Raw genomic sequence first — 13,663 nt, 5'->3', positions numbered from 1 at the left:
TATTAATCAAATTATGTTTTTACTTCACGTCTAGACATGTGAAATGCATGATCTGTGGCAAACAAAAGTGAAAAACAAAATTGGTCTTATTTTTTTATGTACTTTTCAGATTTTTTCTTAGTTTTCACATAAGGTCCGGGTCAGGAAAAAAAAAGACAGATTTTGACAAATTTCAAAATATGTCAGATATTGTCAAATTATTTTTTAATTCACGTCTAGACATTTGAAATGCATGATCTATAGCAAAAAAAATGAAAAACAAATTGGTCTTATTTTTTCGTACTTTTCAGATTTTCTTAGTTTTCACATAAGGTCGGGGTCAGGGAAAAAAAGTCAAGGTTTGACAAATTTCAAAATATGTCAGATATTGTCCAAATTATTTTTTTTAATTCCGCGTCTAGACATTTGAAATGCATGATCTATGGCAAAAAAAAATGAAAAAAAAAATTGGTCTTATTTTTTTCATACTTTTCAGATTTTCTTAGTTTTTCACATAAGGTCGGGGTCAGGAAAAAAAAACAGATTTTGACAAATTTCAAAATATGTCAGATATTGTCAAATTATTTTTTAATTCCGCGTCTAGACATGTGAAATGCATGATCTGTGGCAAAAAAAAGTGAAAAAAAAAATTGGTCTTATTTTTTCGTTTTTTCAGATTTTCTTAGTTTTCACATAAGGTCGGGGTCAGGAAAAAAAAGACCGGATTTTGACACATTTCAAAATATGTCAGATATTGTCCAAATTATGTTTTTTACTTCACGTCTAGACATTTGAAATGCATGATCTGTGGCAAACAAAAAATGAAAAACAAATTGGTCTTATTTTTTTCGTTACTTTTCAGATTTTCTTAGTTTTCACATAAGGTCGGGGTCAGGAAAAAAAGACAGGATTTTGACAAATTTCAAAATATGTCAGATATTGTCCAAATTATGTTTTTAATTCCGTCTAGACATGTGAAATGCATGATCTGTGGCAAACAAAATGAAAAACAAATTGGTCTTATTTTTTTTGGTACTTTTCAGATTTTCTTGGTTTTCACATAAGGTCGAGGGTCGGGAAAAAAGACAGATTTTGACAAATTTCAAAATATGTCAGATATGTGTCCCAAATTATGTTTTACTTCCGCGTCTAGACATGTGAAATGCATGATCTCTGACAAACAAAAAATGAAAAACAAAAATTGGTCTTATTTTTTTTGTCGTTACTTTTCAGATTTTCTTAGTTTTTCACATAAGGTCGGGGTCAGGGGAAAAAGACAGATTTTGACAAATTTCAAAATATGTCAGATATTGTCCAAATTATTTTTTTAATTCAGATCTGGACATGTGAAAATGCATGATCTGTAACAAAAAAAAGTGAAAAAACAAAATTGGTCTTATTTTTTTGTGGACTTTTCAGATTTTCTTAGTTTTCACATAAAGGTCGGGGTCAGGAAAAAAAGACAGATTTTGACAAATTTCCAAAATATGTCAGATATTGTCCCAAATTTTTTTTAATTCCATGTCTAGACATTTGAAATGCATGATCTATGGCAAAAGTGAAAAAAAAAATTAGTCTTATTTTTTTCATTACTTTTCAGATTTTCTTAGTTTTCACATAAGGTCGGGGTCAGGAAAAAAGACAGATTTTGACAAATTTCAAAATATGTCAGATATTGTCAAATTATTTTTTAATTCCGTCTAGACATGTGAAATGCATGATCTGTGACAAACAAAATGAAAAACAAAATTGGTCTTGTTTTTTGTATTACTTTTCCAGATTTTCTTAGTTTTTCACATAAGGTCGGGGTCAGGAAAAAAAAGACAGATTTTGACAAATTTCAAAATATGTCAGAATTCTCCAAATTATGTTTTAATTCCGTCTAGACATTTTGAAATGCATGATCTGTGGCAAACAAAATGAAAAAACAAATTGGTCTTATTTTTTTCATTGCCCTTTTCAGATTTTCTTAGTTTTCACATAAGGTCGGGGGTCAGGAAAAAAGACAGATTTTGACAAATTTCAAAAATATGTCAGATATTGTCCAAATTATTTTTTTTAATTCCGTCTAGACATTTTGAAATGCATGATCTATGGCAAAAAAAATTGAAAAAAAATTGGTCTTATTTTTTTTCATACTTTTCAGATTTTCTTAGTTTTTCACATAAGGTCGGGGTCAGGAAAAAGACAGATTTTGACAAATTTCAAAATATGTCAGAGATTGTCAAATTATTTTTTTTAATTCAAGTCTAGACATTTGAAATGCATGATCTATGGCAAAAAAAGTGAAAAAAAAAATGGTCTTATTTTTTTCGTACTTTTCAGATTTTCTTAGTTTTCACATAAGGTCCGGGGTCAGGAAAAAAGACAGATTTTGACAAATTCAAAATATGTCAGAGATTGTCAAATTATTTTTTAATTCCGTCTAGACATGTGAAATGCATGATCTATGGCAAAAAAAGTGAAAAAAAAAATTGGTCTTATTTTTTTCGTACTTTTCAGATTTTCTTAGTTTTCACATAAGGTCGGGGTCAAGAAAAAAGCCGGATTTTGACACATTTCAAAATATATCAGATATTGTCCAAATTATGTTTTACTTCCGTCTAGACATGTAGAAATGCATGATCTGTGGCAAACAAAAGTGAAAACAAAATTGGTCTTATTTTTTGTCGTCGTTTCAGATTTTCTTAGTTTTCACATAAAGGTCGGGGGTCCAGGAAAAAAAGGCAGGATTTTGACACATTTCAAAATATGTCAGATATTGTCCAAATTATGTTTTTTTACTTCCCGCGTCTAGACATGTGAAATGCATGATCTGTGGCAAACAAAATGAAAAACAAAATTGGTCTTATTTTTGTGCGTACTTTTCAGATTTTCTTAGTTTTCACATAAGGTCGAGGGGTCAGGAAAAAAGACAGATTTTGACAAATTTCAAAATATGTCAGATATTGTCCAAATTATGTTTTACTTCATCTAGACATGTGAAATGCATGATCTGTGACAAACAAAAGTGAAAAACAAAATTGGTCTTATTTTTTCGTACTTTTCAGATTTTCTTAGTTTTCACATAAGGTCGGGGTCAGGAAAAAAAAGACAGTTTTGACAAATTTTCAAAATATGTCAGATATTGTCAAATTATTTTTTAATTCGTCTAGACATTTGAAATGCATGATCTATGTAAAAAAAGTGAAAAACAAAATTGGTCTTATTTTTTTTAGGACTTTTTCAGATTTTCTTAGTTTTCACATAAGGTCGGTCAGGAAAAAAAGTCAGATTTTGACAAATTTCAAAATATGTCAGATATTGTCCAAATTATTTTTAATTCCGTCTGAACATTTTAGAAATGCATGATCTATGGCAAACAAAAGTGAAAAAAAAAAATTGGTCTTATTTTTTTCATACTTTTCAGATTTTTCTTAGTTTTTCACATAAGGTCGGGGTCAGGAAAAAAGACAGATTTTGACAAATTTCAAAATATGTCGAATATTGTCCAAATTATTTTTTAATTCCGTCTAGACATGTTGAAATGCATGATCTGTGGCAAACAAAGTGAAAAACAAAATTGGTCTTATTTTTTTCGTGCTTTTCAGATTTTCTTAGTTTCCACATAGGGTCGGGGTCAGGAAAAAGTCGGTTTTACGACACATTTCAAAATATGTCGAATATTCCAAATTATGTTTTACTTCAATTCTAGAACATGTGAAATGCATGATCTGTGGCAAACAAAATGAAAAAACAAAATTGGTCTTATTTTTTATGTAAACTTTTTCAGATTTTCTTAGTTTTCACATAAGGTCGGGGTCAGGGAAAAAAGACAGATTTTGACAAATTTCAAAATATGTCGGGATATTGTCCAAATTATTTTTTTAATTCCGTCTAGACATTTGAAATGCATGATCTATGGCAAAAGTGAAAAACAAATTGGTCTTATTTTTTCCTTAAAGTGAAAAGAAGCTTTTCAGATTTTCTTAGTTTTTCACATAAGGTCGGGGTCGGGAAAAAAAGACAGATTTTGACAAATTTCAAAATATGTCAGATGTTGTCCAAATTATTTTTTTAATTCCGTCTAGACATTTGAAATGCATGATCTATGGCAAAAAAGTGAAAAAACAAATTGGTCTTATTTTTTTCATACTTTCAGATTTTTTCTTAGTTTTCCACATAAGGTCGGGGTCAGGAAAAAAGACAGATTTTGACAAATTTCAAAATATGTCAGATATTGTCCAAATTATTTTTTTAATTCCGTCTAGACATGTGAAATGCATGATCTATGGCAAAAAAAATGAAAAAAAAATTGGTCTTATTTTTTTAGGTACTTTTCAGATTTTTCTTAGTTTTCACATAAGGTCGAGGTCAGGAAAAAAAGCGGTTTTGACACATTTCAAAACTATGTCAGATATTCAAATTATGTTTTACTTCAAATCTAGACATGTGAAATGCATGATCTGTAACCAAACAAAAATGAAAAACAAAATTGGTCTTATTTTTTTCAGTTTTCTTGGATTTTTCACTTTTCAGATTTTCTTAGTTTTCACATTAGGTCGAGGTCAAGGGAAAAAAGGCGGATTTTTTTGACACATTTCAAAAATATATCGGGGTCAGATATTTGTCCAAATTGTCGATGTTTTTACTTCCGCGTCTAGACATGTGGAAATGCATGATCTGTGGCAAACAAAATGAAAAACAAAATTGGTCTTATTTTTTTGTAGGCGCACTTTTCAGATTTTCTTGAATTTTCACATAAAAGGTCCGGGTCAGGAAAAAGACGGGATTTTGACACTTTTCAAAATATGTCAGATATTATCCAAATTATGTTTTTACTTCACGTCTAGACATGTGAAATGCATGATCTGACAAACAAAATGAAAAACAAAATTGGTCTTATTTTTTGTAGTACTTTTCAGATTTTCTTAGTTTTCACATAAGGTCGGGGTCAGGAAAAAACGGGATTTTGACAAATTTCAAAATATGTCAGATATTGTCAAATTATGTTTTAATTCCGCACGTCTAGACATTTGAAATGCATGATCTGTGGCAAAAAAAAAGTGAAAAAAACAAATTGGTCTTATTTTTTCAGTTTTTTCAGATTTCTTTTTTCACATAAGGTCGGGGTCAGGAAAAAAGACAGATTTTGACAAATTTCAAAATATGTCGAATATTGTCCAAATTATTTTTTAATTCACGTCTAGACATTTGAAATCATGATCTATGGCAAAAAAAAAAGTGAAAAAACAAATTGGTCTTATTTTTTCCTTACTTTTCAGATTTTCTTGGTTTTCACATAAGGTCGGGGTCAGGAAAAAAGACAAAAGATTTTGACAAATTTCAAATATGTCAGATATTGTCAAATTATTTTTAATTCACGTCTAGACATGTTAGAATGCATGATCTGTGACAAACAAAAAATGAAAAACAAAATTGGTCTTATTTTTTTTTTTTTTTTTTCAGATTTTCTCAGTTTTCACCATGGAGTCCGGGTCAGGGAAAAAAAAGTCAGATTTTGACAAATTTCAAAATATGTCCCAGATATTGTCCAAATTATTTTTTAATTCCGTCTAGACATTTGAAATGCATGATCTATGGCAAAAAAAAATGAAAAAAACAAAATTGGTCTTATTTTTTGTCGGACTTTTCAAGATTTTTCTTAGTTTTCACATAAGGTCGGGGTCGGGAAAAAAAAGACAGATTTTGACAAATTTCAAATATGTCAGATATTGTCAAATATATTTTTTTTTACTTCGTCTGAACTTTGGAAATGCATGATCTATGGCAAAAAAAGTGAAAAAAAAATTGGTCTTATTTTTTTCATACTTTTTTCAGATTTTTTGGATTTTCACATAAGGTCGAGGGTCAGGAAAAAGACAGATTACGACAAATTTCAAATATGTCAGGGTAATCAAATTATTTTTTTTTAATTCCGTCCTGAACATTTTGAAATGCATGATCTATGGCAAAAAAAAAGTGTGAAAAAAAAAATTGAACTGATTTTTGGGACTTTCTAGATTTTCTTAGTTTTCACATATGGGTCGGGGTCAGGAAAAGTCAGATTTTTGACACATTTCAAAATATGTCAGATATTGTCCAAATTATGTTTTAATTCATGTCTAGACATTTGAAATGCATGATCTGTGGCAAACAAAAATGAAAAAAAATTGGTCTTATTTTTCATTACTTTTCAGATTTTTCTTAGTTTTCACATAAGGTCGGGGTCAGAAAAAGACAGATTTTGACAAATTTCAAAATATGTCAGATATTCATCAAATGTATTTTTTTAATTCCGTCTGAACATTTGAAATCATATGATCTGTAGCGGCAAGTAAAGTGAAAAAAAACAAAATTGGTCTTATTTTTTGTAGGTACTTTTCAGATTTTTTCTTAGTTTTCACATAAGGTCGGGTCCTTGGGGAAACTGGATTTTGACACATTTCAAAATATGTCAGATATTGTCAAATTATGTTTTTACTTCCGTCTAGACATGTGATCACGCATGATCTGTGGCAAACAAAATGAAAAATAAAGTGGTCTTATTAGTGCTTTTCAGATTTTTCTTGAGTTTTCACATAAGGTCCGGGGTCCAGAAAAAAAAGAAGACAGATTTTTTTGACAAATTTCAAATATGTCGGATATATTGATCCCAAATTATTTTTTTTAATTCCGTCTAGACATGTGAAATGCATGATCTATGGCAAAAAAGTGAAAAAAAATTGTCTGATTTTTCGCGACTTTCAGATTTTCTTAGTTTTCACATAAGGTCCGAGTCAGGGGAAGACAGATTTTGACAAATTTCAAAAGTATATGTCAGATATTGTCCAAATTATTTTTTAATTCACGCCTAGACATTTGAAATATGATCTATGGCAAAAAGTGAAAAAATTGTCTGATTTTTTTCATACTTTTTTCGATTTTCTTAGTTTTCACATAAGTTCCGGTCAGGAAAAAAAGACAGATTTTACGACAAATTTCAAAATATGTCAGATATTGTCCAAATTATTTTTAATTCACGCCTAGACATGTGGAAATGCATGATCTATGGCAAAAAAAGTGAAAAAAAAATTGTCTGATTTTTTTTCGACTTTTCAGATTTCTTAGTTTTCACATAAGGTCCGGTCCTGAGGGAAAAGATTTTTGACAAATTTCAAAATATATCAGATATTGTCCAAATTATTTTTTACTTCCGTCTAGACATGTGAAATCACATGGATCTGTAATGGCAAAAAGTGAAAAAAAATTGGTCTTATTTTTTCAGACTTTTCAGATTTTCTTTTTTCACATAAGGTCGAGTCAGGGAAAAAGACAGACGACATTTCAAAATATGTCGAATATTGTCCAAATTATTTTTTTAATTCCGCGTCTAGACATGTGAAATGCATGATCTATGGCAAAAAATGAAAAAAAAATTGTCTGATTTTTTTTGCGGACTTTTCAGATTTTCTTAGTTTTCACATAAGGTCCTGGGTCAGGAAAAAGACATATTTTGACAAATTTCAAAATATGTCAGATATTGTCAAATTATTTTTTACTTCACGCCTAGACATGTGAAATGCATGATCTATGGAAAAAAAAAGTGAAAAAAATTCGTCTGATTTTTTCGGACTTTTCAGATTTTCTTAGTTTTCACATAAGGTCCGGGGTTTGAAAAGACAGATTTTAATAAATTTCAAAATATGTCAGATATTGTCCAAATTATTTTTAATTCACGCCTAGACATGTGGAAATGCATGATCTATGGCAAAAGAAAAAAATTGTCTTATTTCGACTTTTCAGATTTTCTTAGTTTTCACATAAGGTCCGGGGTCAGGAAAAAAAAGACAGATTTTGACAAATTTCAAAATATGTCAGATATTGTCCAAATTATTTTTTTAATTCACGCCTAGACATTTGAAATGCATGATCTATGGCAAAAAAGTGAAAAAAAAATTGGTCTTATTTTTTTTCGACTTTTCAGATTTTCTTAGTTTTCACATAAGGTCCGGGGTCAGGAAAAAAGACAGATTTTGACAAATTTCAAAATATGTCAGATATTGTCCAAATTATTTTTTAATTCACGTCTAGACATTTGAAATGCATGATCTATGGCAAAAAAAGTGAAAAACAAAATTGGTCTTATTTTTTTCGTACTTTTCAGATTTTCTTAGTTTTCACATAAGGTCCGGGGTCAGGAAAAAAGACAGATTTTGACAAATTTCAAAATATGTCAGATATTGTCCAAATTATTTTTAATTCACGTCTAGACATGTGAAATGCATGATCTATGGCAAAAAAAAGTGAAAAACAAAATTGGTCTTATTTTTTTCGTACTTTTCAGATTTTCTTAGTTTTCACATAAGGTCCGGGGTCAGGAAAAAGACAGGATTTTGACAAATTTCAAAATATGTCAGATATTGTCCAAATTATTTTTTTATTCACGCCTAGACATTTGAAATGCATGATCTATGGCAAAAAAAAATGAAAACAAAAATTGGTCTTATTTTTGTCGTACTTTTCAGATTTTCTTAGTTTTCACATAAGGTCCGGGGTCAGGAAAAAGACAGATTTTGACAAATTTCAAAATATGTCAGATATTGTCCAAATTATTTTTTTTAATTCACGCGCCTAGACATTTGAAATGCATGATCTATGGCAAAAAAAGTGAAAAAAAATTGGTCTTATTTTTTTCGTACTTTTCAGATTTTCTTAGTTTTCACATAAGGTCCGGGGTCAGGAAAAAAGACAGATTTTGACAAATTTCAAAATATGTCAGATATTGTCCAAATTATTTTTTAATTCACGTCTAGACATGTGAAATGCATGATCTGTGGCAAAAAAAAATGAAAAAAAAAATTGGTCTTATTTTTTTCGACTTTTTCAGATTTTCTTAGTTTTCACATAAGGTCCGGGGTCAGGAAAAAAAAAGACAGATTTTGACAAATTTCAAAATATGTCAGATATTGTCCAAATTATTTTTTAATTCACGTCTAGACATTTGAAATGCATGATCTATGGCAAAAAAAGTGAAAAAAAAAATTGGTCTTATTTTTTTCGTACTTTTCAGATTTTCTTAGTTTTCACATAAGGTCCGGGCTCAGGAAAAAAGACAGATTTTGACAAATTTCAAAATATGTCAGATATTGTCCAAATTATTTTTTAATTCACGTCTAGACATGTGAAATGCATGATCTGTGGCAAAAAAAAAATGAAAAACAAAATTGGTCTTATTTTTTTCATACTTTTCAGATTTTCTTAGTTTTCACATAAGGTCCGGGTCAGGAAAAAAAGACAGATTTTGACAAATTTCAAAATATGTCAGATATTGTCCAAATTATTTTTTAATTCACGTCTAGACATTTGAAATGCATGATCTATGGCAAAAAAAAAGTGAAAAAAAAATTGGTCTTATTTTTTTCGACTTTTTTTCAGATTTTCTTAGTTTTCACATAAGGTCCGGGGTCAGGAAAAAAAGACAGATTTTGACAAATTTCAAAATATGTCAGATATTGTCCAAATTATTTTTTAATTCACGTCTAGACATGTGAAATGCATGATCTATGGCAAAAAAAAAGTGAAAAAAAAAATTGGTCTTATTTTTTTCGTACTTTTCAGATTTTCTTAGTTTTCACATAAGGTCCGGGGTCAGGAAAAAGACAGATTTTGACAAATTTCAAAATATGTCAGATATTGTCCAAATTATTTTTTAATTCACGCCTAGACATGTGAAATGCATGATCTATGGCAAAAAAAGTGAAAAAATTGGTCTTATTTTTTCGACTTTTCAGATTTTCTTAGTTTTCACATAAGGTCCGGGGTCAGGAAAAAGACAGATTTTGACAAATTTCAAAATATGTCAGATATTGTCCAAATTATTTTTAATTCACGCCTAGACATGTGAAATGCATGATCTGTGGCAAAAAAAGTGAAAAACAAAATTGGTCTTATTTTTTCGTACTTTTCAGATTTTCTTAGTTTTCACATAAGGTCCGGGGTCAGGAAAAAGACAGATTTTGACAAATTTCAAAATATGTCAGATATTGTCCAAATTATTTTTAATTCACGCCTAGACATTTGAAATGCATGATCTATGGCAAAAAAAAGAAAAACAAAATTGGTCTTATTTTTTTTCGTACTTTTCAGATTTTCTTAGTTTTCACATAAGGTCCGGGGTCAGGAAAAAGACAGATTTTGACAAATTTCAAAATATGTCAGATATTGTCCAAATTATGTTTTAATTCACGCCTAGACATGTGAAATGCATGATCTGTGGCAAAAAAAAAATGAAAAAAAAATTGGTCTTATTTTTTTTCGTACTTTTCAGATTTTCTTAGTTTTCACATAAGGTCCGGGGTCAGGAAAAAAGACAGATTTTGACAAATTTCAAAATATGTCAGATATTGTCCAAATTATTTTTTTAATTCACGTCTAGACATTTGAAATGCATGATCTATGGCAAAAAAAAAGTGAAAAAAAATTGGTCTGATTTTTTTTCGACTTTTCAGATTTTCTTAGTTTTCACATAAGGTCCGGGGTCAGGAAAAAGACAGATTTTGACAAATTTCAAAATATGTCAGATATTGTCCAAATTATTTTTTTAATTCACGTCTAGACATTTGAAATGCATGATCTATGGCAAAAAAGTGAAAAAAAAATTGGTCTTATTTTTTTCGTACTTTTCAGATTTTCTTAGTTTTCACATAAGGTCCGGGGTCAGGAAAAAAGACAGATTTTGACAAATTTCAAAATATGTCAGATATTGTCCAAATTATTTTTTAATTCACGCGCCTAGACATGTGAAATGCATGATCTATGGCAAAAAAAGTGAAAAAAAAATTGGTCTTATTTTTTCGACTTTTCAGATTTTCTTAGTTTTCACATAAGGTCCGGGGTCAGGAAAAAGACAGATTTTGACAAATTTCAAAATATGTCAGATATTGTCCAAATTATGTTTTACTTCACGCCTAGACATGTGAAATGCATGATCTGTGGCAAAAAAAAGTGAAAAACAAAATTGGTCTTATTTTTTTTCGGACTTTTCAGATTTTCTTAGTTTTCACATAAGGTCCGGGGTCAGGAAAAAACAGATTTTGACAAATTTCAAAATATGTCAGATATTGTCCAAATTATTTTTTAATTCACGCCTAGACATTTGAAATGCATGATCTATGGGCAAAAAAAGTGAAAAAAATTGGTCTTATTTTTTTCGGACTTTTCAGATTTTCTTAGTTTTCACATAAGGTCCGGGGTCAGGAAAAAGACAGATTTTGACAAATTTCAAAAATATGTCAGATATTGTCCAAATTATTTTTAATTCACGCCTAGACATTTGAAATGCATGATCTATGGCAAAAAAAGTGAAAAAAAAATTGGTCTTATTTTTTTTTTCATACTTTTCAGATTTTCTTAGTTTTCACATAAGGTCCGGGGTCAGGAAAAAAGACAGATTTTGACAAATTTCAAAATATGTCAGATATTGTCCAAATTATGTTTTAATTCACGCCTAGACATGTGAAATGCATGATCTGTGGCAAAAAAAGTGAAAAACAAAATTGGTCTTATTTTTTCGTACTTTTTCAGATTTTCTTAGTTTTCACATAAGGTCCGGGGTCAGGAAAAAAAGACAGATTTTGACAAATTTCAAAATATGTCAGATATTGTCCAAATTATTTTTAATTCACGCCTAGACATGTGAAATGCATGATCTGTGGCAAAAAAAATGAAAAAAAAATTGGTCTTATTTTTTCGTACTTTTCAGATTTTCTTAGTTTTCACATAAGGTCCGGGTCAGGAAAAAGACAGATTTTGACAAATTTCAAAATATGTCAGATATTGTCCAAATTATTTTTTAATTCACGCCTAGACATTTGAAATGCATGATCTATGGCAAAAAAAAGTGAAAAAAAAATTGGTCTTATTTTTTTCGTACTTTTCAGATTTTCTCAGTTTTCACATAAGGTCCGGGGTCAGGAAAAAAGACAGATTTTGACAAATTTCAAAATATGTCAGATATTGTCCAAATTATTTTTTAATTCACGTCTAGACATGTGAAATGCATGATCTGTGGCAAAAAAAAAATGAAAAACAAAATTGGTCTTATTTTTTTCGTACATTTCAGATTTTCTTAGTTTTCACATAAGGTCCGGGCTCAGGAAAAAAGACAGATTTTGACAAATTTCAAAATATGTCAGATATTGTCCAAATTATTTTTAATTCACGCCTAGACATTTGAAATGCATGATCTATGGCAAAAAAAAGTGAAAAAAAAAATTGGTCTTATTTTTTTCGACTTTTCAGATTTTCTTAGTTTTCACATAAGGTCCGGGGTCAGGAAAAAGACAGATTTTGACAAATTTCAAAATATGTCAGATATTGTCCAAATTATTTTTTAATTCACGCCTAGACATTTGAAATGCATGATCTATGGCAAAAAAAGTGAAAAAAAAAATTGGTCTTATTTTTTCATCGACTTTTCAGATTTTCTTAGTTTTCACATAAGGTCCGGGGTCAGGAAAAAGACAGATTTTGACAAATTTCAAAATATGTCAGATATTGTCCAAATTATTTTTTAATTCACGTCTAGACATGTGAAATGCATGATCTATGGCAAACAAAAGTGAAAAAAAAAATTGGTCTTATTTTTGTCGTACTTTTCAGATTTTCTTAGTTTTCACATAAGGTCCGGGGTCAGGAAAAAAGACAGATTTTGACAAATTTCAAAATATGTCAGATATTGTCCAAATTATTTTTTAATTCACGTCTAGACATGTGAAATGCATGATCTGTGGCAAAAAAAAGTGAAAAACAAAATTGGTCTTATTTTTTGTCGTATTTTTTCAGATTTTCTTAGTTTTCACATAAGGTCCGGGTCAGGAAAAAGACAGATTTTGACAAATTTCAAAAATATGTCAGATATTGTCCAAATTATGTTTTTATTCACGCCTAGACATGTGAAATGCATGATCTATGGCAAAAAAAAGTGAAAAACAAAATTGGTCTTATTTTTTTCGTACTTTTTTCAGATTTTCTTAGTTTTCACATAAGGTCCGGGTCAGGAAAAAAAGACAGATTTTGACAAATTTCAAAATATGTCAGATATTGTCCAAATTATTTTTTAATTCACGTCTAGACATGTGAAATGCATGATCTATGGCAAAAAAAGTGAAAAAAAATTGGTCTTATTTTTTTCGTACTTTTCAGATTTTCTTAGTTTTCACATAAGGTCCGGGGTCAGGAAAAAAGACAGATTTTGACAAATTTCAAAATATGTCAGATATTGTCCAAATTATTTTTTAATTCACGTCTAGACATGTGAAATGCATGATCTGTGGCAAAAAAAGTGAAAAACAAAATTGGTCTTATTTTTGTCGTACTTTTCAGATTTTCTTAGTTTTCACATAAGGTCCGGGGTCAGGAAAAAAGACAGATTTTGACAAATTTCAAAATATGTCAGATATTGTCCAAATTATTTTTTATTCACGCCTAGACATTTGAAATGCATGATCTATGGCAAAAAAAAAGTGAAAAAAAAATTGGTCTTATTTTTTCGACTTTTCAGATTTTCTTAGTTTTCACATAAGGTCCGGGGTCAGGAAAAAAAGACAGATTTTGACAAATTTCAAAATATGTCAGATATTGTCCAAATTATTTTTAATTCACGCCTAGACATGTGAAATGCATGATCTATGGCAAAAAAAAATGAAAAACAAAATTGGTCTTA

Source organism: Alosa alosa, unplaced genomic scaffold (genome assembly GCF_017589495.1).
Source record: "Alosa alosa isolate M-15738 ecotype Scorff River unplaced genomic scaffold, AALO_Geno_1.1 AALO_1.0_unplaced_1, whole genome shotgun sequence".
In the NCBI taxonomy this organism is placed as follows: domain Eukaryota; kingdom Metazoa; phylum Chordata; class Actinopteri; order Clupeiformes; family Clupeidae; genus Alosa; species Alosa alosa.
The sequence above is the reverse complement of the archived record's forward strand: the minus strand, read 5'-3'. Positions refer to the sequence as shown.